The sequence below is a fragment of the Megalops cyprinoides genome, chromosome 21, assembly GCF_013368585.1.
Source record: "Megalops cyprinoides isolate fMegCyp1 chromosome 21, fMegCyp1.pri, whole genome shotgun sequence".
NCBI classification, from domain to species: Eukaryota; Metazoa; Chordata; class Actinopteri; order Elopiformes; family Megalopidae; genus Megalops; species Megalops cyprinoides.
In genome coordinates, this window is record NC_050603.1 from 18,577,040 (window position 1) to 18,604,285 (window position 27,246).

Sequence of the window (27,246 nt, forward strand, 5' to 3'; positions counted from 1 at the left end):
CAAAAATGTAGAAAGAGAAAAAAATAGGAAAGGGTTTACATATATCACACTCATCATTTTTTGCTCATTTCAAGTATTTTTATTTGATATGCGTGAAGCCACATCATTTTATTTACATGAATTAGAAAACTTATGTTTCAGGGGCAGCGTCAGTACAGTGTATTAGAGGCTGATGTTTAATTTTCAAGATCCCATTTTTGCATTTGGTTGACATTAACCAGGTCTTTAAGCATAAAACAGAAAATGATGAATAACTAGCATTGCTAATCAGTGATAAAATGAATTGGTCCCATAAATCAGGTTCCCTTGATTTGCACTTTGGAACAAATAATCACGCTTCTGGAAGGAGAATATTCATAGCGTTCAAACAATATAACCTTTTTATTTTTAGACATTAAAAATTGAAGTAGGCCTACTGGAACCTACAACCTGACATCCACGAGCCAAACGCATTTTAAAATAGTGAGTATATTTAGACATGTGGTCCCTTACTACCATCTGGTGGTTATTCATTCCATTTTTTTAACATTCTGATGCATCTTCTATTCTCGTAAAATCATTTATGGGCACAGTTTACAAGGTCTTATGGTGACTATTATCTGTTTGTTCCTTTAATAACGTGTTACAATCAACTATAATTTTTACAAAAAACGACATTAATGTGGCATTCTGTCGTTATGAAGGGTACTTTTACCATCCACTTCTGAGTTTCCAGACGAATATCCCTGCTGGTTAGAGATCCTATCTTATAAATAAATTATACGAGAGCATGCATTGTATTGTATTGAGTATGCATGTATTGTAATGGGTGTTTTCTTAAAAGCAGTAAATGTTACGCGTTAAACAAAAATTATATATATATAAAGAAAAATAATGTATTGGGCCTATATATTATAGATATGAAGATATCTTTAATTACGTAGCCTATATTATTTCACGATATATTTATACATACGTATATTCATATACGCTAATCGCCATTACCCGTCAAATTGGTTGTTTTTACGCCCTTCCTTCAGCGACGTCGTGACGTCATCAGGCGTGTCTATGTAGTTTTGTACAAATATGCAAAGCAACAGGAGACACGAATACACGGAGATAAGTGCAATATTTTCTTGAAACAAAGCCAGGCCATGCGGAACGTCACTGCAGTTTTCAACCCCTCCTCGACACCACTTTGATGGAAGACCGTCGCAATAATACAGTAAGTTTTCTGAAAGATTACTTAGACTTAAACTATGCATGTTAATTCATTTGTCTTGCCGTGCGTCCGGTTTCAAAAAGTGTATTTGCTTCGACTGATGCGATGGTCCATAGAGCAGGTTTCGAACCGTCGCACATTTGATTTGGTTTTTATGATCCGGCAAACATTCTGCGTCTATATTAATGGTAGATATCGATACTTTATCCAAAAGCCAATGAAGCAATAACGTATGGTCGTACTGGCTTGCATGGAGGTTTTAGTTGCTGTATTTTGACAAAACCGGTCTAACTTTTGAATTTTTCTTTCGTTTTAGCTTGCTCTAGTTTTATAATAACAAACCTTCTATTAATAAACTCATCGATCTCTATGGTTTACTGTCTCGTAAATCGACAGTTCGTTAAACTTGCTTAAGTGAACGCGTTCGATACCATTGCATATCGTATTGCATTGTTTTTTGTGTAGTTGTATTATTTGTTGCTATTACGCTTTTGTACTTTTTCATTTGCAACGTTCTGTGAGAACTATGTACATTTAAGTGGGATCTATTAAGCAAGGTTTGTTGAACTATCTAAAGGGATGACCAGTGAACGCGGCGATCTCATAGCCTACATAAAACTGCAGTTCAAAAGTTGAGCGACAGAAAGACGTATCCAAAGTTAGAAGGCTGCGCTATATTCTAGTCATCTGTGTAGTCACAATTTTAGTTGATAAAACTTTTTTTTTCCATCGGACGGCGAATGTTTTCTCTTGGAACAGCCTTCCGCAAATCAGAAGCAAATAAACGCAGTCAGTTTCCACCGTCACAAAAACGAAAGCAAATATCGCACTCGCCTGTCTCTATGCGTTTGTGCTGCGTGAATATGAGCGTGTGATAAGAGGTAGCGACGGATTGAATCTTGTAGTGCGCTACACTGCTGCAAACACAGGACTGAAAACCAGCCCTTCGGAGGTCAGAGGAAATGTGCAAGCAGCCGACCGTATATTCTGCTACCAGGGTGGCAGTCTTAGACACGAGACATAGCTTGTTCTGTTGCTATAGGATTGAACAAATTACCTCTCAACACCGGGGTATTGGGGTAATACTGGTATCCCTTGTGTACAGCCATTCTATTCTAACAGCGTCCTCACAAATTTCATTCATTCCCTCAATCCCTCGGTTAAAGGTTGTAGCTACAATGTACCATTTTTAGTTGACAGTTTGTCATATGATCAGCGGCTTTGTAATTACACGCTGCAAACCCGTCGATTTAATAGTAAATTTAACCTGCCCCAGAGGTTTTATTGACATTAATTTTGGATGTATGAAATGCAGAAATATTCTTGAAGACGTCAGCGCAACAGTTCGCTGGGTGCTTTGAGTCTTTTTAAAATGAGGGTGGGGCATTTCTGATTCTGCTCAGCATGTCTCAGAGCCAGAGATGTAGGAAGGTTTCCTATCTGCTGTTGCAGGAAAAGTCTGATATGTCACTTGTTCCATTTAACACAACAGGTTATCATGTAATGCAGTTTACTACCACGAGACAACAGGTGCACGGGCTACAAGGAAACTCCCAGTGTCAGTAACAGTGTCTGTGATGAGACATGTTTGACTGGCCAAATCAAACGATTTGTTTTGCCCCACAACAGAATCACACAAAGGCTGCACACTACACCACAAGTACTACCAAGCAAGCAGAAAAAAAATGTCTGCAAGGCGAGGCCGTGCAGCTTTCATGGTGCAGGCAGACAGGACTGCCCTGGCGTGCAGCTGTTACGAACGCACACATGTGCATGCTGTTTTTTGTGTGGCACTGAGAATAGCACTGCAGTACCTAGAACCAAGGGATGGCGGCATGAATTTCAGCACTAGGGTGTAAAACTAATTAATACCAGTAATATGCTGGTTCATACAAGTTTAATAGCTGGCATTAGTAGATACATGGCCAAGCATCTGGAATGGCTGTACTGGAACATTGCATTTGCATGTGGCTATTTCAGATGTCATATAGGGAAATTATTGGACTCAAGAATAAATTACCCTGAAACCTGCTGTGCCCTCTGTACATAGGAAAATAATCAATGAGTGAGAAGGTTTTAAGCCAAGACCAAAAAATCTTTATAGTCAAGAAATGTTTACTTCTGCAGTTATGTCAAAACGAAACCTGCGTAGATTACATAATCACGTGAGAGGGTAAAGGCATAGCTAAAGAACCAGCTATGTTTTTTCCTGTTTGAAGTATTTAGAGTGTGGGCTAGGCCCACAGCATGTTCTGGTGTCCTACTGGGGGTGTGTGATGTTTAAATGGTTTTCAGTTTCCTGTCAGCCTACTGAGAGAAAGAAGCGAGGGTAAAACCACTCGCAGAGCGTGGTATTGAGTTTCCACAGTGAGGTCAGATCTTTCAAGGGCAAGGCTTGAATCTGCATTTCATAAAGCACGCTTTATTCACATTGAAAGGAAGTGGGCAGGAAATTTCAGCAGAAAGAAAGACAAGAGCTCTACCTGTATTTACATTTGTCATGGCTGAGAAATGTATTTATTCTTGTATTATTTATGTGGCTGCCAAGCTCACAGTTACTGAGTGCGTCAGTTCTTTTGTGCCTGCAAGGCCGTTATGTTCACGACTCTGATGTTCTCAGCTATGTTTTTGCAGTGTTGCCCTTAATGGGGTTCCGGTGCTGTTTAGATTTCTTATTTGTAGGTGATTATGTGCCAAATATATTTGTGATGACAAAGCAGGCCAGTAATTTCACTCCAGTCATCTCACTCGCCTTTGTCTTCTGAAGATGTGAAGCCGAAAACGTCCTGCAGTTATTTACAGCGTGAGTAGTGAGTAGTAGGTTATGAGGTAGGATCAGTCACAGTGAGGTGTACAAGTGTCAGTTGCCGGCTGGAAACTTCACCTTAAATGGCACTAAAGGGTTGCTTCCATTTTACATTAAGCGGCCATAACACCTGCTTAAGAATGGTGTAATTACAGTAAACATAATCATATTTATATAGTAATTACCACTGTTGAACTTGTTTATGTCTTCTTTAATTACCCTTGTGTAATAACAACAGTGCATATGTACCTGTATACGTACGCATTGTTGTTATTAGTTATGATACAGATACACAGTGCTATCTACATAGGTACAGTATAAACACACATCGTAGGACCACTTAATGTCAAGTATGACCAAAGGGTTAAATGTCACCTTCTAACCCTGCTGCCATCCCCTTTTTAGAACTATACATTGTATGGCGTGAGTTAGGAGTCAAATGAGTAAGAGGGCCAAGAATTTGTCCAATATAGATTAGATGTGTTTTGTCATAGTTGGACTACAAATAACAATTAGAAGGGAGGAGTTCACACTCTTGTTTGTTAACAGTATTATGTTCCTCTTTAAGGTCTGTAAGAGAGTGACCTATCTCTCAGTCAAAAAAAGACCAGTTTAAAATGCTGCCACTCAGTAGAAGGAAGAGGGCGTCATGGTTTTTTCTCAGTGATAATCTCAGTCCCCGTTCAGCATATGAAAGCCTGGTAGAGAACTAGGAATTTACCTGAAGAACCTGTGAATTTGAAGAGAATCTCTTCTTCGAGGTCTCATCGTTTTCTAAGGTACTGCTATCAAAGGAAGAGAGACGGTTCCTCTGGTTGGTTCGATCTTCTTTTGGGAATGCTTTGAGACCACTGAAAAAGGCCTGAGGACTGACCGCATGGCATCTGATTTTTCATTGGTCATATTAATCTTAGCTATGTAAAGACGATTCTGTCAGATATCTAGTTCTTACCATTTTAAGAAACTATCTCAGGTGATGTTTAACTTGCATGAGATTTGTGATTGTATATCTACCCTTATTTAGAGATGAGACTTATGTGATTTTTTCAGGACTTGACCACAACATTACTAGCTGATCAGCATTCAGAAGCCTGGTAATTAAGAGTATGAAAAAAGCAAATGATGCTAATGATCTTTCATTGATATTATTCATTTTCCTATTCATTCTTTGAACAGAAGAAAGGGAGATCATCCAAGGGACTGAAAGACTCGTTCAGTTATTTTAATATTCAGTCTCTTTAGTTACAGAATGTCCTGCAGAATATTGAGAGAAAATGTGAAATTTAATCAAAATGCACATCCCTACTGTTAATGTGCATTTGGCAGAAAATAATATTCAGTCACGTTTGCAGTATGAAGGGCGTTTCTAAGCAAGGCTTTGGGGGCCGGTGGCTTCGGAGATGGCCACTACCTGCCTCTATTTCCTCTGCACCAGTGTAACTCGGCTGTGTTTGCGCACTAAGCCACATAAAACTCTGAAGCCTTGTTTACCGGAAACCTGAGGTAAATTTAAACTTCTCACACAGTGTGGCCCATGAATTTCAATGGCTGCCATGACAGCCAATCAGAAATCCTCTCCACTTACAGCAATGCGGCATGAACGCTAGACAGCTATTTTCCCCTTCACTGTTTGTTGTGCTGCTGCAGTTCTTAGAATTGATATTCTGGTGATGTGTCTACATTCAGACAAAAAAATAATCTATTCACTTATCTTTTTTTCTCTATTAGGAATCTGTTGCTTCATCGAATGAAAATGTACTTTCCCCTGCTATTTCAATTTACCTTCACTCGCTGCTATCATAACAATCATTTTCCACTCCAAAATGGCATGTGGTTTTTATCAGGCGCAAAGTAAACCGTTGGCAGTTTAGGACTTTTAGGAAGAGTCATCTGCTGCAAGAGTCATCTGCTGCAATCCCATTGGCTTTCCAGTAAAACAGAGCAAGCTTCTTCTATTGAAAGGCTGTCTTAATGGAAATGAGAAAAGTCTAGATGAAATAACCAAGATTACTGGACCTGAGAGCTGCACATCCAGGACTTACGCTCTTAGCTCACAGCTCTGTTTATTTGCAGTATAAATTGTGCTGTTGAAGTAAGTGACAGGGTGTGTATGAAGTAAAGTTCTGCATTTAAACAGGGACGTTTGTGAAGCACATGAATTATGAGGCCAGATGTGACACAATTCTAACCATGCCCCCCACCCCATTATCTCTCTGTAATTACAGAAGCCAGAAAGGATTTGACCCCCACCTGCGAGTCCCGCATCTGAAGCTTCCCTGAGGGTCAGCTCCACCCCGCCCTGATCTGAGAAGAGGTACCAGTCCATCAAAGAGGGAAGGAAGCCCATCTCAGCGACTCATAGCACTGGTGTCCGAGGCCCGGGCCAGTTCCCTGCAGCCGGTGAGTGAGGGGGCTCAGCTCCCCCTGTTATCTTCTTAGGGAGTCACGTCTGGCAAGGGACCCCCACATGCTCTCTGCCAAATGCACAGTCGACCTGGACAGGATTCCTGAGCTGCAAGGTCCAGGAACAGACTGAGGCGTCTCAGTAAGAATGATAGAAGGGCACTGATCTGATCATCGGCAGCCGGTGTGGTTCATCTTCCACTGAGCTGTTCTCAGCAGTGGAGGGCAAGACACCCATCCAGTGGCAATCGGGTCAGAATTCCCGCCCAGACACAGAGGGTTGCGGGTTTGCGCCCAGGCTAAATCACACTAAGGACTTAAAAATGGCATTCCACGGGATATTTTGGGCTAACGTTGAGTGGGCTTTCAGCCCCACGACACCACTGTGTTCACAGAGCACAGCTTTGTGCTGGATCTCGTGTTTGCGGTGAGGTTAATGTGTCTCAGCTTGCCACCCACACACACTGTCTCTCACTTCCTGCCATATCCGCCTCTCGATAAACTTAAAAACGCTGGCTTACGTTATGAGTAAATAGCATCCACTACAACATGTTAGATTGGACGTATAAAGGAATATGTAAATATTGCCCTTGTAAGGGCCGTTTACTCTGTGGTTGGTCCATCCTACTAAACACTTTCTCTGGACGTATTTTGCGATACTTTTTCTATTTCTGAAAGCCTAACTCCCAGTTCCATGTAGGTGTCACATCAAAATTGTAAGGTCAGCTACAGGGAAATTGTTTGGATAAAAGATTGCATTAAACACCTTTCAAAATGATTGCCAGCCAAGGGTGCTGACCACAGCTTAGTTCTGAATTCGCTTGTCAGACTAACTGCTGTCTGTGATATTCAGTGTTATGTAGCTAACAACCGCAGTGTTCCAGAGTCTGACCTTTATAGCTAAATTTGTCTGCTCTGACTGTACGCGTGTTGTAATTTTGCATACGTGACAAGCATGTTTCAAAAAAATGAGCTGCAGTAAGTAGGCTGATCTTACCGCAAGCACTCGACAAGAAAACCTCAACGCAGCCAACAATAGCTTCTCCGTGACATTTAAAACTGTTCCTCCTGCTGCAGTCTTAAACACCAGGGATGAGATGAAGCTCTCAGTCACAGTGGCACAGTAGGCCAGAGGATATACTCCTCAGAAAACATTAGGACTGTCCTACATCAAACCAACGTATTGAAGTCCATTGGGACAAATGAGCAAATAGTATCATTCAGGATTTAGGACAGACATAATGCATATTACCAGTCTCAACTGGTCCTCTCACTGAGGAAAGAACAAAATTAACACCACAGTACAGTTGATGTAACATCATTTTCCTCTGTCAGGTCCGCTATTTATATTATTCTTCTAAATGTTTTTTTTTTCTTTCTCAAAACTACTACTGCAGGAATAGTACCCTTCACCCCTAAGAAACATGTCATTGGTGCTGTATGTGTCCCCCAGACTTCTGATTGTCTCAGAGATGCCAGGACTGTTCAGGATTCTACATATACAAACTTTGTTAAATGAATCCCAACATCTTCAGATTACTTCTAACTCCCATTCAAATTGACCAATCAGATCTTGACAAGCCTGGCACCAGGAGTCTTATTGTAATCGAAACCTAATATGTGTAACTTAAGAATACAGAAGTATTCTGAGTGGGGGGTGAGAACCCCCTCACCCTTTCTCATGTGCTGTGAACAGACTCTTTCCATCTCCTCTGTGTGCCTTTGAAGTGACTGGGTCACTTTATTGGCAAGCAAGGCCAGGTGAGAGGTTAGCTAAGTCCTGTGTGACTTGAGGAATGAGCCCAACCATCTGGGCCATGAGACTCCGCCCCCTGACCTTTCCACCAATGAAAAGTGGTGTGGCCGGGGCATTGGTATAGCGCATCTCTTCCCTGGGTTGAGCCTTTGATGGCAAAAGCTCAGAGTGCTTTGCGTCCCACCACAGAGTGGTTTCAGTGAGCCGCTGTTGGGGTACTTTTCAAAAACACAGCGCTGAAGCAGGGGAGACAGATAAGGGGTGTTCTGTTTTGTATATTGACGCTCTGCGTTTTCTTAGAAATGTAAGACGTGTGCTGACATTGTTCAGGCGTCTTGTTACACAGGTCACATGCGCAGGGAGTCAAACAGGGAGACCGGAGGGTTCACATTCATACATGTCCAACACTGCCACACTAAACCCAGCCCGTAAAATCAGACTCTGGTGCAATGTGGCTTTGTTGCCCTGGCAGAACACCCATGATGCTCTAGCACAGCATGCATAGGCTCCTCCCAGATGCACAACTGCGCTGAGGTCTTGAGAGCAGGGCACAAGCTGTTACGATTCGGCTTAAAAATAGAATCAAAAAGATCTCCTTCCCACATGACTGTTCGTTCCGTGCCCACTAATTAACATTCCTGGATGGCAACACTGCTCGTTACTGTTCAACCTAAATGGTGGGATTGTAAAATGATGAGATGGGAAACATCATTGTTTTTACATGAATTACATTCTTTAGACAGCAAGGATCAACGATCTTGTTTTTCTGTTCCCCTGTAATATTTATGGAGCTTACAAAGTATAATTGTGAGAGATACTGAACTGAGAATGTTTGTCCGGGAGAATTTCAGCGTGGTAACTTAATGTCCTCAGATTCACCTCTAATCTGTTTAGTTTTGATGCACTTGTTGACTAAAAACTGACTTGTTGACTTGTTGCAATTAGTATTCATAGGAAGGTCCTGTTTAGGAGAGACTCACAAAGATCGTCAGTTGTACCAGACGCCATGTGAAACGTATGAGGATTTGATGAAATTATGTGTCATATTTTGTCCACAAAGAGGAGGAATGCTGTGGGCAGGACTGTAGCTCTGGATCAGAAGCTTTGGCACAGCAATGTTACACCATGCCTAGACTTACTTTTTTTAGTACAGGACTAGTGTCTCAGAAGCTGGATACAATTAAATAGATACAAAGTTTCTAATTGAAGTAGGTTAAAAAAATATATATAGAATGGCCTTTCTTTGCAAGATGAGAGGGTTGCATTGTTAATTCCCATTAATGGAAAAGATGTAATTACCCTGCAGCTCTTATAAAGTAAGTCGAACAGAGAAGAATGGTTTAAATACCTGACTCTTATAATGCATAGTTCTCCATGCTTCATTAGTGCTATACTGTTACTTCACACTAACGAGAGGCACAATAAAATCCTCTCACCCTGCAATCAAAGCTGCTCATAGCATGTGTTTTTGTTTTATTCTCTTTTCTTTTCTTTCATTTTGACTTTGTGGGACTCAAATGACTGTTTAGTGGATGCGCCAGTGGATGGCAGTGGAAAGAACACAAGTGGTGTTACGATGCGTGTTAGATCTTAGCGGATGAATTTTGTGTGCACAGGATGTGGTGTTGTGTTTATTTCCAGAAAAATCTTTATTAATTCAATTACATTGTGGAGTTGTACTTACCTCCTGAAACGTATGTATTAATTTAATCATATTTGAGCTACTTGGCAAGTTAAATACTCCTGTTTGGCTAAGGTAGGAGAGATGGTGAGCATTCAGCCAGGTCAGTTTCTTCAGTGTCTCCCATGAGGGCAGTGTTGAGCTACTATCTGACTGTGTGTGTGTATGTGTGTGTGTATGCGTGTGTGTATGCATGTGTGTATGCATGTGTGTATGCGTGTGTGTATGTGTGTATGCATGTGTGTATCTATGTGTGTATGTGTGTATGTATGTGTGTGTGTGAGTTTTCACACGTGTGCATGTCTATGTGTGCCAGTGCATTTGCACATGTATGTGTGTGCGTGTGCATGCATGTGTGTAACCTTGGAATAGACAGAGTAGGTGCAAATTGTAATGGTCCCAACTCTCAAGTGATTTCACCTTGACAAGGAAGTACAGAGCCCAGTCTACTCCAAATCATTTATATTAGTCTTATTATATTTTTGTTTTAAAAGAAAAATAGGGCTGTCTTGATTAGTGGATTACAGCACACAGGATCATCTTAGCAACTGGTCAGCACAAAACCGTAGTTATTAGTGCATGATGTAGATGTGCTAATGCAGGGTAACCTAAATTACATACACTTATACATCTTTCACTTTCTGTGACCCCTTTTGGTAGCTGGATCTGACGAGGTAGAGCACTGAACCATACTCAGCAGTGTGGTATGGTGGTAATCAGCAGGCCTTGTAACCCGAAGGCTGTTGGTTCAATTCCAAGGCTCTGTTGTTGTGCTTTTGGGAACAATATGTAACCTAAATAGCCTCAGTAAGTATTCACCTTTATAAATTGGGCATGAGATGGTATACTCAGCTCATGATATGGTTTGTTTCACAAAATGGAATTCACAACAGAAAGTTATCACAAAACGGAAAGAAATAATGCTGAGAGGTAATAGTATGGTTATAGTAAGAAGCACTTTAAATGGCTAAAATGCAAACAGCCTTCAAGGGGAGTAATGACAGAACAAGTAAAGCCATTATAATTCCACTGACATCATTTTTGGGGGAAAAGTTTTTGCATTTTAGCTAGTTTCAATTAAAGAATGCGGTAATGTAGCTTTTCGACATGTTCTTAGGGCCACGGAATATTTTATTTCTTTCAGATTTTGCGAAATTCGGTATGACATTTAGTCTCATGCTTAGTGTATATGGATAATGTAAAGACCATAAGCTGTGGAAGTCACTCTGGATAAGAGCTTCTGCTAAGCGAATGTAATGTAGTGTAATGTAATGTGTTTTACTTACACGGGATTGAGAACTGCAGTCCTGAGGTCAGGAGCAGAGTGATCTCTCACAGTATCACATAAGCTATTTGCCCCTCTGAGAAGGCAACTGTGAAGCAATCTGCTGGCTTTGCTTGGATGACCAGCTGGCTCCTAAGGCCCACGAGCAGCGTGTAGGACAGGCTGGAGGTGCATTATCAGATTAACATTGCGTGAGTCCCGAATCCATTGTTACATCATCACAGCCCAGTTGCACCACTCTCAAGACAACAAGCTAAGGACCCCCCCCCTCCCCCCATCCCCCAGCCCTGACAGAAGTGTCAAGAACATTACCGCGTTCGGCCAAAAAGAGGAGATGAAGCCAATCAGGGCTCGTTAGCGAGCCCCGCCCCTGGCAGCAGGCGAGGGACCGTGACATCGCGCGTTAGCGAAGTGCTGACTCACATGCTGGAGACAGTGGTCTGTCGGAGCGCATGCTTGTGCACTCAGGCTCTGGAAGTGGGCCACAGTTATGGAGGGTTTGAAAGATCCTGAGACTTGAGGTGTTGCAGATAAAATGCAAATTTTGACCCAGCTGTGTCAGGCTTACTGATTCAGCGCTCGCCGCGTGTTCACTGAGGCGCACCAGCAAGGAGCGCTCGTCTCGGCGTGCTGTTAAAAAGAAGTAAAAGCTCTGAGTTGCAAGCATAGCGGGAATGCACAAGGTCCCTCAACTTCCAATGCAAACAAATCCGTATGTTTTAATGCATATTCCGTGTTCAGAATGCAGAATCACTTTTCGCTTTTAAATGTGAGGGATTTTTTTGTATAAATGACTGCATTATTGGACACTTTGTACATTCTGGCAAAACGTTTGGTTAACTGGTCCTGTCACGACCACTTTTGGGATCTCTACAGTTCTCTGGGATGTATTTTTTTTTCTCTGCATGTTGTGCTGAGATCAGGTGGGGTTATTTCTCTCCCTCTCTCTCTCTCTCTCAGGTCAACAGGTATCAGTGAGATTACAGAGGAGGTATTATCCTGAGAAACTCAAGGCACAGCACCATGTGACCTCCAGAGGTTATTTCACCTCAGAAAGGCCTTTTCATTTCCTAGCGATGGAATCAGCACTCTATAGCGAGGGGAAATTGATTTGAGCCCCAGGAGAAGAGGACTGACTGGAGGGATCTGAATCCTTTTTGTTGGACTGGCCTTATACCCTTTTTTACAGGAGCAAATATATTTATGCTCAGCTCAGCTCTCCTTTCCCTCTCAGTCTCCTCTCTGCTTTGATGTCTGCCGTTTGCAGCCTCCTTGCCACCGCACCTGCCTTGGCAGAAAGGTTGTGCACCAATGATTTTGTGCGCAGGTGAGGTAGAATTAGGCTCAAGGAGACGAAGTGCATGACAGCCTGTTCCAGGCTCACCCGTCCAATTAGATGTCTTAACACTTAAAGCCTGGCTGGAGATCAGCATCCAATTATTCACAATGCTGACAAAATCCCCTAAATCGCCGCTCTCATCCCTTAAATAACGCCAAGCTCAGTGTGTCCTGACTTTTCAGTGTTTTTAAAGTTGAATTTCAGTTTTTATCGAAAGCCTGCACAGGAGTAATCTCAGGATGCGTTATTGATTAATTGTATTATTTGCAGACTGCATGCATGTGAACGTAAAATGCGTGTGGGATTCGTACCGTGGCGAAAGTGTCGGCTGTGAGCATGCTTGGTTCGGTTTGACGAGCCTGCCAGACGATTTAGCTGAAAATGCAGCCACAGGCACTTGAATGCGGTCTGATTTTAATTAACTTCCTGTAATTTCCCGTGAACGGTTATCTGTCTGTCCGCCGCTGCATGAGGCCCTCTCTCCCTGCAAAACGCCAGAGGAACGTGCCAGGCATTTCTGGCAGCCAAAACAAACCGTCGGGTTTTTTTAGAGCTTTTGATTTCGCACCCTCTTTGATGAGCTGTCACCTCCCCTCCCCAGTTTCGCAGCACTTTATCCATTAAATTGTGCTGAAGGAACATCAGGATTGCTAATTGATCATCAGACGGGTACGCTGAGGCTCAGAATTTCTCGGTAGGTTGACTCTGTGACCCTGCTATCCTGAGGTGCTCATTTTTGGAGGAGGAGAGGAGGGGAGGAGGTTTTCCTGGCAGTTACAGTGGCTTTGGAAAGTTTGCGCACTTTGTTGTGTTATAGACTTAATCTAAAATGTATTAATTTTATTCTTTTGGCTGTCAGTCCACACCATAACCCATAATGACAAAGCAAAAACCTTTTGTTAGAAATCTTTGCAAACATCAAAAACTGAAATATCTCTTTTATGTAAGTATTCGGACCCTTTGTTCAGTACTTTGTGGAAGCACCTTTGGCAATCACAGATTCGAGCCTGCTTGGGTAAGTCTTTACAAGCTTTGCACACCTGGATTTGGAAAGTTTATCCCATTCGTCCTGGCAGAGCCTCTGTATATAACACCTTCCCATGTCACACTGTCATATCACACTGCCACTGGGGTTTCTCATGTTCTGTGCCTGGAAGAGTTTCAGTCAAACCAAAAAAAAAGCTTTAGCACTCATGTCATCCTTACTATTTCACGAATGACAGCGTACGTAACCCTCTATGGGACAGCCTAAATGAATGATCATGACACCTGTGAGGCCTCTTGTTTCGTTTCAGCAGACTGACAAAAAGTGCAGTTTATTTGCAGCCGTTAGTCCTGGATGCATGGAGTGTTGTGTCATCTAGGGAGAGAGTGAAACAGACTGAGCCCTCTTAACCCATAACGGACATATTGTGTCATCGTCCACCCACTTCCATTTATTTATTTTTGAAGCAACTTGGACCCTTGGATCCAGAGCATAGCGATAATATCTGAGAACACTACCCCAACAATGCAGCGTACAACGACTCCCATATGCATCACTTCCCAGCGCCGTTTCAATATGACAGCTGTCACGGGCCCCGCGAACCATCGGCGATAAATTACGAGCGGTAACCGTTTTAATGGATTGCCTCAGTTGCTTTGTCTGGCTGCTTTAAGAGCCTGCGGCTGGGGGGCTGAAGGTCGAATTACTCTGAATCTGGACGGTGATGTGCCAAGGGTGGGAGGAGTACTGTCAGAAATAGGCCCCCCACGCCTCCTCTCCTACATAGATGAAAGGGCAGAGATGAGATTTACGAAAGGTTGATGGAAGGACACGTGTTCATCCAGCCCTCTGTTCTGATTATATGCAAAACACCTACATGTAATACAGTAATGTAGTGTAATGAAATTATCTATTCTAATGTTGGGGTCATTTCAGACCACAGATAACATTGACTGTAACCAGCATGCCCTTTGAGCGACAGACAGGGGCATGTTATCTCCTCCCTTCTCTCCGTGGCATTGACAAGAGATGGGAGCGAGAGGCTTTTTTTAACCATCTCCATTGAACTGGTAATTATTCAGACAGGCAAAATGGAAAATAAAGTCTTACACTCCCGCACCCCCCACCCCCACCCCACACCACACCATCACTCAAGCACTGTCTGATTCAACTCTGGTGAGACGATGAGCGGGTTTAATGCGCACACGCACGGCCGCCTACGCTGAAGGCAGTCATTTAAATTCTCCTCAGAAACGTGCTCACACGTCACACAAGCATCCCAACATGCGTTTATCTTAAAAAGCTCAGTATTCAACTTCAGTCGATATTAAACAAGTGGGGAAAAAACCTCAGAGAAAATAATGAGACTGAGAATGTTTTTTTTCCCCCCACTATAAGAAAATGTACAGTATAACATGTTGACATTAACACATCTTGTATAGTCTGGCATAGGGCAGATTGTGAGAAACCTGTATCCCGTAACCTGAATGTTCCGCGGCGGCTTCGCTTCATTGGTTTTTGTTGTGCCGTGCACCGTGATACGATCTCTAGATCCCCCTGCTAATGGGCAAATAGGATGATGGGAAAGGCCTGCACACCACGGGCCCGCTGGAGGACGGAGCAGCTCTACGGCTCTGAGGCTTTACAGCTTAGAGCCGGTCGGATTGTGCCGACCCCCCCCCCCCTCCCCTGACGAGCTCTTGCTCCTGAATAGCTTCACCTGTTCTGACACACTCGCAGATAGCTCCACCTGTTCGGACACACACTGATCTCGGGCCATAATCCAGTAAGCCTCCCTGCGCTGGTGTCACTGACTCCTGCCTCTGACGCACTCCGCAGGTCAGCCCAGAGGCCCGCTGATCTGCACCGTGTGAGAAAACAAAAAACAAATCTCTCCATCTTTTTCTCCCCCTGTCTGTATGGCAGGAATTGTGAGTAACATAAACCATATTGTCAAAGTTCAGTTGGATACTGTTCCCTCCCGTTGAAGGCAATTAAACACATGTGCATAAAAAATATCTGGTTTCTAGCTGCATTTTCTGAATTTTGTCATGACTAGCTTTTTGATCAGTTGCAGCTTTTCCCAGTATTTTTCTGTTTTTTTTTTAAATCATTTCTGGGATGTTTAACCTTTGACCACTTCTTCAGTAGATTCAGTAGAAGGTTTGCACAGTAGCATGGTGCATGGTGGATTGGTCTTACTCGTACCTGTACCTTAACCCTTGTTTTTGCACAGTCGCGTGCAGTTTTATGGGGTGAAGAACAGGACATTCCCCGGTCTGCAAATAGGATTAGGCTGCCGCTTTATTTTGAAAACAGGCGCCCCAAGAGAGAATCCCCCAGCCGAAGTTCAAACATCGGTGTACGGAGGAGAGTTAGTGTCTCTCCATCGCCCCTGTCTGAAATAGCATCGGCACGCTTCAGTGCAGGGTGCGTGGTTAGGTAACGGATAATCAGAAAGACCTATTAGCTGTCCTGTGTCTTCGCCGTGCCGCTAATTAGCCACTTGAAAGCTTCTGTTACGTAAGTGCGGGAGCCCGTGGTTGGGCATGGAGCCGCTCCTGCATGGTAGGGCTCAGAGACTCTTGGCTTCATCTGCGGTGGCCAGTTCAGGGAGGTGTGACTTTGAGAGAAGAAGGCGACCGCAGTCCCGCTCACATGCAGCCGCACGGAACGGTCCAGAGGGCTGTCCGAAGCTTCCAGAGCTTTTAAGGTCTTCCAAATTGTAAACACCGCTCAGGTGCTTTGACAACCATTTTTAATGCTTAGTGGAAGAAAAAACAAACGGTGCTGCTGCTCAACTTTTTCAAACAATGAAAAATAGTTCTTCATTTATATGGAGAGAGAGTGGGCAGTGGTTTTGAATGATGAAATGAGAAACTGTGAAATTCACCCTGTCCTTGGTGACCAGCCCTGCCTCTCCCCTCAGACTGGCCCCATGGGAAATATTTCACACTGAATTTGCGTCATAACGTTGACCTCTTATATGCACCTTTTTACCATTGTTCAGTGTCTTAGAATTCATTCTCTCGGTGGTGTCTGCAGACCCTCATCTGTAATGACTTGGAGAGTAACAACCCCCCCAGCCAGAACTCTCCCAAGTCTGGGAGGGGGGAGGGGTGGTGGGCGTGCGCTCTGGCCACTGAACGCTTGAATGACCTCGCCCTTTTCTCCTTTCTCCTGTCTGCTGTCGCCACGGGCTCCTCTCTCCCTATTCACCAGGCCACCAGATGGTATTCAAATGAGGTTTCACAGAGTCCCGCGCTCCACCACACTTTTCCACACACACGCAGGGCAGAGGGGGTGAGTGGGGACAAAAGACCCAAACTCTGTCCTGAACCAACATACAGGGGGTCTTTGCTTCTCCTGAGTGGAAGTGGGGAAGTTGTCTTTGTAGCTCTATTTAATGGTCACCCATGGCTGCTCTCCCAATTATAATCAGTAGTTTACCTTCTAGTTTTCATTTCACAAGCACATCTACTTTACTACTGGGACAGACCATTAAGTGTTTGAAAATGAACCATGCATACCGAGCACAAACTAAGTTAGGGACATTAACAAGGCTCATTTAGAAAGGCATGGTGCATCCAAACAAGGTTTTTCCGTCATCAAATTCTGCTCAATGTCGTCAAGCGCAGAGACGTTTACAAATGTGTGTTTAATCACAGTGTTTTAGCTTGCGGATGTTTGTCATACTGCAGTGTGACTTTTCATTGAGACACTGTGTATTGCACTGAAGCAGATTCAAAAAGGCAGTAATGCACCAACTGACACCTCTATTCAAAGCAATGTTTTTATTCTCGTGTGTGAGATTTCAGAGGCAGTAACACTGAGTCTTATATCCTATAGGCTGCCTGTGGGTCTTCTCAAAAGTCCTCCAAAGACCGAAAAGGCTTGCGTCTGATCACAGATGTTTGTCCAAGTGAGCCAGTATATTTATTCAGCAGCAAGTTTTTATTTTAAAATTGTGAGCACTGAAATCAATGACATGATACTGTTTTAAAAATGTCATCTGTTGTTGCTTCCTATTCTGCGTCCTTGTCCTTGTCCTTGTAACTCGTTTGACATGTACTGTGTGTGCCCTACCATGGTGGCCTTCTAGGTCACACAAGGTTGAGGGCATCAGCCGAATAAGCAGAGGAATAATACCTATAATATTGTTTCATATCAGTGTGACAAAGATGCGTGTTTTGAGGCTCTCCTTTGGTTTTTTTGAGCAGTTACCCTGTTAGCAGACAGATCTATAGCCTGAGGGACTGAAGTTATTATGTACTTTGATGTGAAATTTCAAAAAGAAGTACGTTCAGCTTTTATCTTACAAATAGCTTCATGAGGGCCTCTATTGTTGTGACAACATTTTGCTCCCTATGACGGTTGTGGTTCTGCTGCATCCCGCTGTGGTTTTGAACCTGCTGAATCTGGCACAAGGCTCTCCATTTTTCAAGCCTTCTCTTCTCCGTTGATAACCTTAGAAAAGAGTATTTTCACTGTCATACGCAGGTAACGTCAGCGTACCCTTTGTCTGATGAAGTGTTCATTCACATGGTCCTTCACCTTTTCAACGTATTCAGTTAGAATTTTTTCAGTACAGAACTTTCTGCAGTCTGCCCAGGGGCTCCCATGAGAGAGTCTGACTCAGCAAGAGGAAAAATTGTTTTGTTTGCGTGTGTTTTTTTATTTTATTTTTTTTTTTTGAAAGCCGTTGAGAAAGAAGTCTGTCTAATTCAAGTCTAATGAGACGGACTTTAATTGGCCTAATCCCTTTAGGCGAAGAATGACTTCCAATGTGATTGCAGACATCTGGTCACAGTTACGACCTCATGCTCTAAGTCCGCATCTAGGGTGTTCAGTTTCCCTTCCTGAAATATATTCCTCAAATATCAATAAATGTGGCAGAAACAAACTAGAAAAAAATACAAGCATGCTTTTTAAAAAAATAAATAAATAAAAAAGATTGGTGTTGATGTAAGTCTTGTGTAGACTATCCAGATTTTTACTAACAAAGCTGAAGTGTTACAAAAGTTGCACGTTTAACTCTTCTGTTCAGAGTTTGACAGAAAGTGCGGTTGTATTTGTGTTTTACTTCCCTCTGCGTCGCGTATGACAGACAAAGCCAAGTGAAATCATTTCAGTCGCAGTGGTCTCGTTGCCGAGACAACGCAGACTCACTTGTGCCTTTCACTCGACCATGTGACTTGGGGCTTTGACGTCAGCCAGGAGGCAGAGTTTGCTGCTCTGAGCTGAGCTGCGGGGCTGAAGGCTTGCGCAGAGCTCCTGGAGTTTAGAGTTGAAAGCTGCTGGTCCCTCAGAGCTGTCTGCCGCTCCCGCACCTGCTACCTGTTGGCACCGCTGCGGAAACGCCGTAAACACTTTGGGAAGTACCAGGTTATGGAATATTAAAAGCTCTCGGTACAGTACTGCTAAGTGAGGTAAGCTGAGTGTCTTTCTTGCTTGGTGGTCTTTGTTGGTCCTTTCAGAAGTTTTAGAGTTCTCTCTTGGTCTGAATGAGGGTCAATTCCACCTGACTGTTATTAGTCAGTGGAGTGCATGAGTGGGGGAAAACAGAGAGAGTTAGCTATACAGAGGACAGTCAATGGTGCTTACAGTTGAACTTTGCAGGAGATGAATGAACAGGAAAGTGTAAATTGATTTGCTTGTGCTTCAGGGAGAACTGTCTGGTGGAGTAGACTAGGAGAGACTAGGAGGGTGGAGTGATAGGTGTTGCAGAGTGGGGGAGCCGGGGTTTATTTGATTTTATGAGGGGAAGATGCCTTCCTTTCCCCCCGGGGGGGGGGGGGGGGGGGGGGGGGGTCCACTGCCTGATCTCTGAGGGCGTGTGGAGACGGCTGCCGCTGCCCTCTTGGCAGACCCTCTCCGTCAGACTGAGGAGGAAGGGTGATCAGAAGCTGTGCACCGGACTCCACGGTGCAGCTCTCCTTTCAGCAGTGCAGTGTATGTGAGAGTGTGCGTGTGTGTGTGTGCGCGCCTGTGGGACCCTTAGACACAGAGAGAGCCAGGGTATAGAGGGAGGGAAGCAGCTGCTGTACGTGGGGGGTTGGGGGGGGGGGGGGGGGGGGGGGTGGAGGTTTTTGGAGAGGGGGTGTTGCGGGGGGCTTGTAGCTGTCTGATCCACTCCATGCGTGCCTGAGACCAAATTATCCCAGCCCGAGAGATAATGAGGACTGTCTGCTGTCTGTGGAGGGGAGACACTTGGGTCTCTCTCCCACCGCCAGCCAACCTGGAGCAGCAGCAGAGGTAGCCTTCTCCTTTCCTTCTGTGTGTCTGTCGTATTACGGACATTTTATAGAATTAGTCATTTTGTAGATTGTGTTGATTCGTGCTATTTGACCTGGATGGGGTTTTACTGTTGTGAGCCTTTTTCCCAGCTGCCTCGGGATCACAGGAGCCTGTGAACCACACCAAACGGGTATTAAGTATAAAGCTGCCATTAAAGAGTGGAAGTGGGAAGTGGAAAATTACCAGTAACTGCACAAGTGTAATGAGTAGGAACCGAAGGAGCCTGCAGTTGGCACAGCAGCAGTCCACAAGATGAATTTCTGTCGCAGGGGCGGCTATTAAAGTTTACTCAGGACTTAGCGTAGTCCTTAGCGGAGATGCTATATGAGCTTGCAGGAGAGTTGAAATCCTCAAGAGCGTTGGGAATGCTGAGCGCTCAGATGACCAGGACGGCAGGGAAGGTGATCCCAAACCCCCTCGTATTCCTTTTCTGAAAATTTATATTTTGAATTCTGAACATTTTGAATTGCCACCGATCCTCATAAATTTGAAGCAGCGGTATTCAGTGACTTTGAGTGCTCAGACTTGGCCTGCCAGGTCGATGTACGTGTGTGTGTGAGAGAAGCCTGATGTGGCAAAGGAGGGAGATGTTAGTGGCAGCCGTCTGCGTAGGGTTTGTTTCTGTTGAGACCAACGGCAAGCTGTTGTTCCTGTGTTTGTCTGCAGCAGCTGTAGGGAGTCACGCACAGATCTTCAAGCACTCTGCTGTGTGTGCTCGCACTGTTTCTGAGGTCCTCAAGCATGCGCCTGTACACACACGCGTGCGTGTGCACACACACGCACACGCGCACACACACGCGCACACATGTGCATGCTTGAGGACCTCAGAAACGGTGAAAAAAAGGAGAGCTCTGTGAATTGGTGAATGTGTTTCGATAGAATATTTCACTGCAGGCCTTATGCACAGTCTTCATTTGAGTCTGATAAATGACTGCAGTTTAATATGGAGCCGGCTCGTCTGTTAAGATGTTTTATTACAGATTAGGCTAGGGAAGGGGTGATTTCAGTTTGTTAGCCCTTTGCTCTGTAATCAGTCACTTGCAGTGCGGAATTTCTGCGAGCAATTGCGTCAACACCGCGTGCACCTCACTCCGGTGTGACTGTAGCAGCTGATTTTATGATTTTATGAAGGGGAACGCATTCTCAAGCATTACTGCTGTCAAATTTTACTGCTGTAATTACATTTGAAGTGATGAGTGCCACGGAGGCTGGAACTCTACAGATATTCTGACTGGCTGATTATCGAGCTGTTGCGCCTCTGAGAGTGGGTGGGCTTTCCAGCTTGCAGCCTTTCAGACTGAGTGTGCGTGATGATTGGTGCTCTTTCACCTAAGTAGCATTCCCAGCCAGAGTTTCTTCTGTATTGGCACTGACTGATTGTAATTACAGCTTGCACACTTCAGTGAATGTAAAGTTTCACTACTCTAAGTCAGAAAAACAGAAGTGCAAACTGACGCATTGCGCGACGTTACAAGGTTACGATTTTATGACGTTTCTCCGTGGAGATGGTCAAAATTTTGTGGAAATGAAACTACATTGATGGAAAGTTGAATAAAGACATGATGAAGACCGGTTGGCTCCAAACAGTGTTGTGATTGAAGTGCAAGTTTGCATGGCTTAAACAGCATGTGGGCATTCGGTTGCTTGTATGAGCAGATTGTACTTTTATTATTCTGTGGGCGTTTAGAGGAATGAAATTTTACATTTACTGAAGTGTGCAAGGTGTAATTATGTTCAATCAGAGCAGTCATAGATGGAGCTCCGGCTGAGAACAGTACTTATAGTAAGAGCTGTGATCCCAATTAGATCTCAAAGTCTGTATATTGCAAGCACAGCCAGACTCTTAGAGCCACTGGATAATCGGCAAGTATATATATATATTGCCCACCACCTGTGCATTTGTAAGGACTGCTTCTGGTCAGGTCAAGTTAATTTTAGAGTTTCATTGTTTTGTTGCGTGGGCTGGCTCTCTGCTGGACTTCAGAGGTGACCTGAACAAAGCTCTTCATCCCTAGACCCTTCCCTGTAACAGCTAGAGTGCAGTCAGGTGAAGATGCTCCTGGGGACAGACTGAATCACACTGACGTTCCTGGCCAAATTTGAAAATGGAAAAAAACTGGTGCAAATAGTACTTGCAGACACAGATGATTATACCAGTTGAGTGGCTTATGTTAGTGGTTTGGTCAAAGTCTCATCAGGGAAATGAATCCACCTCCCAATGGATGCTTAAGATGACGTATGTAAATAGTATAGCATTCCATTTCTTTCATCTAGTGCTTTGGAAAAATATCCACTTGCATTAAAGGGTATTTACTGGCACACTTAAAGCAGCACTTGCTGCCTTTAAAGTCTTAAGATAACAAGACTTAAACAGCCCCCCCAGGATAATGTTTTTCAGACTTTTCGAAGATGAGCTCCCACAGGCTGCTCATTGGAGATATGAGTCTGGGCCCCATAGCTTGGAAGCCTGTCCCTGATGGTTATGGGTGACAGCTGTGTGGGTGTGGTCATCGTCTTTGTCGAAAAAGGTCCCTCTGTTTGGGGGTTAAGTGGTCATAGTGGCCTATTCTTTTGTGCCTGATTCTATTGTGCGGGGTCCACAGCTGTGGGGTCCTGGCTCACAGGAACGGTTGCTTAACTCCTCCGTAGCGATATCCCAGCACGACGATGCGCCTTGATCTCTGGTGAAGTCACATGGAGGGAACATCTGCTTGTAGATTAAGCGCTATTTCTTACGGACGCCGCCACCCGTGGCACGCCTGAGGATGTGAGCGAACATGTTGCCTGCGGATTATTTCGAGAACCGGCCGTAAAAGGGAAGAGGTAGGGTTTTAACCGATGACCGTGAGCTGCGGGGGGGGGTTATTTTCATGTTCATGTGCTCTTTTCATGTAACGGATCACATGTCTGTGGTCAACGCTGAAGAGAACACACACAAATTCCTGCACAGAACCCGTCCCCTCCCCCTCTCCGCTGATGCCCATGTGTGTGCGTGTGAGTTGTGCTGGCGTACCCCCTCCTCATTGGTGGCTACTGTATTGAGTGCTTAGCGAGCCCTCTCTTCTGACCTCTATTTACAGCCTTGTAAACATTGTCCCTAGAGGTTTCCTGTCAGGGCCAGCCACTGTAATTAAGTACCGCGCCCCCCCACCTTCTGTCCCTTAGTACTCGTGAGGGCCGGCTCTTTCTGGTGGATAGAATTACACTCGCAGGACCAGTCAAACTGAAGCTGTGCTGTCTTTTCTTTCCATCCTGGTCTCCATTGTTTTTGCACTCACAGGATAGACTAGGAAATGCAGGTGCTCTTATATTTCTAGCCTCTCAAACACTTGCCAAAGAGTTCTGCCATACATCTGTTTGTATTTGGTTTTGGGAAATGTTAGGCTTTAAATAGTCTAAAGGACCTTTGACTTTCTTGTCTTTCTCACGCTTTTTCTTACCAGAGCAGGCATCTCCTCATCTAACACAACAGATGACATTGGCATACCATTCGATTGGAAAAAGAAAAACGGAGCGAGCGAGCGAAAAATTGAGGGACTGTAAGCTAGTGTCCTCAATGAGGAATGTGAGCCTGTCGCAAATACGACTCTTTTGCGCCTGAGGCTGATTACCAGTATTTATTTTTGTAGCAGGTGCCCCTATCCAAGAGTGACTTCCGTAGTTTACATATCATCCACTCTCACAGTGAGATATTTACTGAAGCTATTTGTATGAACTGTCTCTTCCAAAGGCACAAAAGCAACGTGCCCTCTGGGGGACCAAAGTGATAACCTGCGAGTTACAAGACCTGCTCCCTACCACCACTCTACAGTGATACCCATATTTGTTCCCACTAAGCATGTGTGAAGACAGAGAGCCTTTGCAGGATGTATTAGCAGGGAGTGGGATAGGCCTTGCCCCCCAGCCTGCCTAACTGCCCGTGTGGATTAGCGCTAAGGGCTAAAAGGCTAAGCAGCGTTGGCAGGCTATAAATAAGCATCCTCAATGTTGCATAAGTGTCGTCCTCCTGGTTAGTCCAAGAGCAACTGCTCATTCCAGGTTCAGGCCTGGACTCAGCTGTCGTTTTGAGCATTGGCTCTTACAGTTCAGATGTCTTATTCGAGTAAGAGACACCCCGACTCAACCGAGAACTGTTCAAATTGCGTTCAGCTTTTATGCACCACAACAGTCAACATCAGAGGTCATGCTACTATAGTCGTGGATGCAAGGAGTGGTCAAAAAGAGAGGCCGTGTCAGGAAGTGTAGCCTGAACAAAAGTGTTCTGTAACTGTGTGAGATTCACATGAAATGGGCTACACCGTGCTTTGAAATAAACCAATCAACCATGAAATTAGATCCATTAAATAGTACATATGTCACTGGTGAACAGACAGACCTAATCCTTTGTATAGGAGGACCATGTTCTACTACTTATTGTTTGGAAATGCATTGTGGGGGTTTGTTCTCTGCATATTAACTACCTCACAGATACGCTGTGTAACTTGTTGTGTAAGGCTCGCCTGAACTTTTCTGACACGGTGCAGATGTGCGTTTTCGCCGGAGCTTCGGGCACCGCAGGAGTGGAGCAGAAGACCGCAGCGTCCAGGCCGGGAGGGGCGGCGAGGTGGGCTTGAGTTTCGGTGACTTCCATCTGATACCGTGATGACAGCCGCGCGTACACGGTAATCCTGTAATCTTAGTGCCCCGAGCAACTGGCAAAGCTGGCACCGCGTCGCGCGTAATTAAACGCTGACCCAGCGGCCGTAATGAATCATTTCCCTGGAAATAGCCGGCTAACCATCAGCACACAGATGCAAAAACACAGGATTATTCGGGCAAAGCCCGGGCTGAGCTGAGCCGAGCTATTTGCAGCACGGTGGACGCAGCATGCTCACTTTCTCTACCTTTAAGTCCGCAGCACAATGCTGGCTGATAAACAGGAGCATCAGTTACACTGTCCGTCATCTCCCCTGTATGGCCTGTTGTTGCTGTACTTTGGCAAGGTAGGGGGTAAACCTGAACTGAAACCTCTCCAGCATTGCACAGTGCTCCACCCGACACAATGGCTTTGGCTAGGGTGGCTTTTGGCTGCCTGGGTGAGCATTAAGGGTGATGCTGCTCGATATCCTCTAGTTTTGTCGTGTTAAAACTGTGGGGGGAAAAAAAACAACACTAGATAGTGTGGTACACTCACCACTTATCAGTGAGGTGGCATTCTGTGGTTGTGTAACGGAACGTGAGCTGGAGACAACGGCGCCAGGTGGTCACTGAGGAGTCGCTGTCGCTTCTGTCACCAGAAGCCTGAAATGAGAGTGGAATCTTAAGCAGAAGGAGCATTATGCTGCAATGTACCGTGTCAGCGTGTTTGTTTGGTGAGAGCCAGGCAATCACACGCTGAATGTCACACTTTGAATGTCCATATTCCCTAAACTGGCCTTCGTGCTTTTCCCTTGCCATTGGTCTCCCCACAGTCACATGACCTGCAACTAGCAGTTAACAGATACAAAGGCAAAGGAGGCAGGTTTGTCCTTCTTCATGGAAAGCGCATGGGAACTGTAATAATGGGGCCTGGATTTGGAGGGCGGGCTGCCCTCTCTGGGGCGGGTACAGGGCCCAGCCGGAGCCCCGGGTCACTGCAGGTGTTGCGGATCACGCCAACCGCCACGAGGCCCGACCTGTCGCCCTCTTACATAACGCCGAGGCCGTGATGCGGCTGCCGCGGATAAGAGCCTTAGGGTTAATTGCTGGTAACGATGTGGGAGCAGGAGTCCCTAGAAATAACCCATCCCCTCAGCTCCTGATCCAAAGTCCCTGCCAGGCTCCCAGAGCCTTATAAATACCCCTGCGGTAAGTCCCCTTGTTTCCCGGGAATCAAGCGGCCCGAGAGCTCATCCATGATGTCATCGCGGAGTGCATGGGCGCCCGATTTAGATTCAATCACCTGAGGTCAAGGTGATTGGCTCTGAGGTGGCGGATTGGATTGTCTCTGGAGGAGACACATGTCGAAGCATTTGATGCCTCACATTTAGCTCGGCTTGAGCTCACCTTCAACTCCTTTGGGGCAGGAGCTCTCGCACTACAGACAAGCAGAAGTGTGTTTGTAGCGAAGCGTAGTGCTAATACTCAATATAAATTCACTTTGTTCAGTTCACTTCCAGCAATGAGATGCTTGGGTTTGCAACTGTCTTGGAGTAAATAGTATTGTTTTGCACCTACAAGCTTTTTTATGGCTATAGCGATTGAAATTAAAAAAAATTAAAAAATTAAAAAAATGCATTGGACCCAGGAATATGTGTTCATGGTGCAGAACCATCAACGGTGATGTTACTAAGTGCCAACGTATTCATAGAGAAACCTTCCCATACTGCACATAGACTACTGGTAATATTGTTTAAAGTCCAAGTGTGGGGAGGGAATCCATTGTAAACAGAGGATATAGGAAAACGTCAAGCTGCAGTTTTGGATTGTAATGTTGACAGTGGTGTGCTCATCCTGTGTGAGTTACGAGGAAAACACCAGCGTGCGTGCCTCTGGGAGAGGGATCGGGTATCCCAGCAGCCCTCTGTGCGGCCATCAGAACAGAATGCACCCTGTGCAACATCCCAGCAGGTGGGGGATGTCTCCCCGGTATGGGAGTCATGGGGATCCTCCTCAGCAGAGCGGAGCTCATTTAAAGGGGCCACTCAATCAAGCAGTAGGTGGCGCGGCCATCTGGCATCATCCGTTTACCTGAGGGTGACGGGCCCGCGGCGGAGGCCCCTTCCCTCACGTGGGTAAGAGGGGGAAAAGTGAGATGGGGGGACCGCACAGCTGCAAAGAATGTGGGCGGGGTTTCACGGAGGAACACTGTGCACCCTATGGGGGGTATCCACCGTCCCCTGGCATCTGCAGTTTCCTCATAACGTTCATGACACTTGCAGGGGTGTTTGAGTCCCGGTCTCGTCTCAGCTTGAATTACATCACTGTGTTCCCTCTCAGAGTCTAGCTGTCAGTAGCGTACCCAGATGGGCTCCTGTTTTTCATTTTGGACCCCCAGTACTGAGTAATGTGCCACGACGGGCTGTTTTGGGGGAGCTAACAGGTTCAGTGCACGTTTGACCTTTGCCTAACTGAACGGGCCGCAGTAAAGGCTAAAGGTGTCTCGCTTCTAGAAGGATCTCCCGCGTAAGCCATGCAAGAAATGCAGAGCTGGCGGTGCACGTGCAGTCACACATGTTTCAGTGCAATGCTGAAACCCGGGCTCTTCCCATTGAATTATGGGAATAGTTTTCATGATACACACGCTTAAGAGAAGTCTTCCGAGTGAAACTGCTCCAGTGGCGGGAAGAAGATCACGATTTTGCGGAGCAGATTAAACTGAGGGTAATATGTCCTCACCTGTTTCGCACACGTGTCCCCTGGGTCCTTAACTGCACTCTCCGCTGCTGTTTCGGCAAAGTCCTGGCCTCTTTAGCAATTCCTCCTCACATACACTTTTCACCGTTACCATGGGAAACCATTGATATTACTCTTGA

At 45.0% G+C, this 27,246-nt stretch overlaps 1 protein-coding gene across 2 annotated transcripts in view; it reads left to right on the forward strand.

Annotated features, from left to right (window-relative positions):
* The first annotated feature begins 1,055 nt into the window (after positions 1-1,055).
* ncaldb (neurocalcin delta b) overlaps positions 1,056-27,246 on the forward strand; it is a 35,370-nt gene continuing 9,179 nt past the window's right edge. The window contains exons 1-2 of one of the 2 annotated variants that reach the window (XM_036555426.1): positions 1,056-1,204; positions 6,233-6,407. The gene's annotated coding sequence lies outside the window, so the exon portion shown is untranslated. Of the gene's footprint in view, positions 1,205-6,232; positions 6,408-18,748; positions 18,886-27,246 lie in introns of those variants that run through there. The other variant, XM_036555427.1, reaches the window with a different exon arrangement.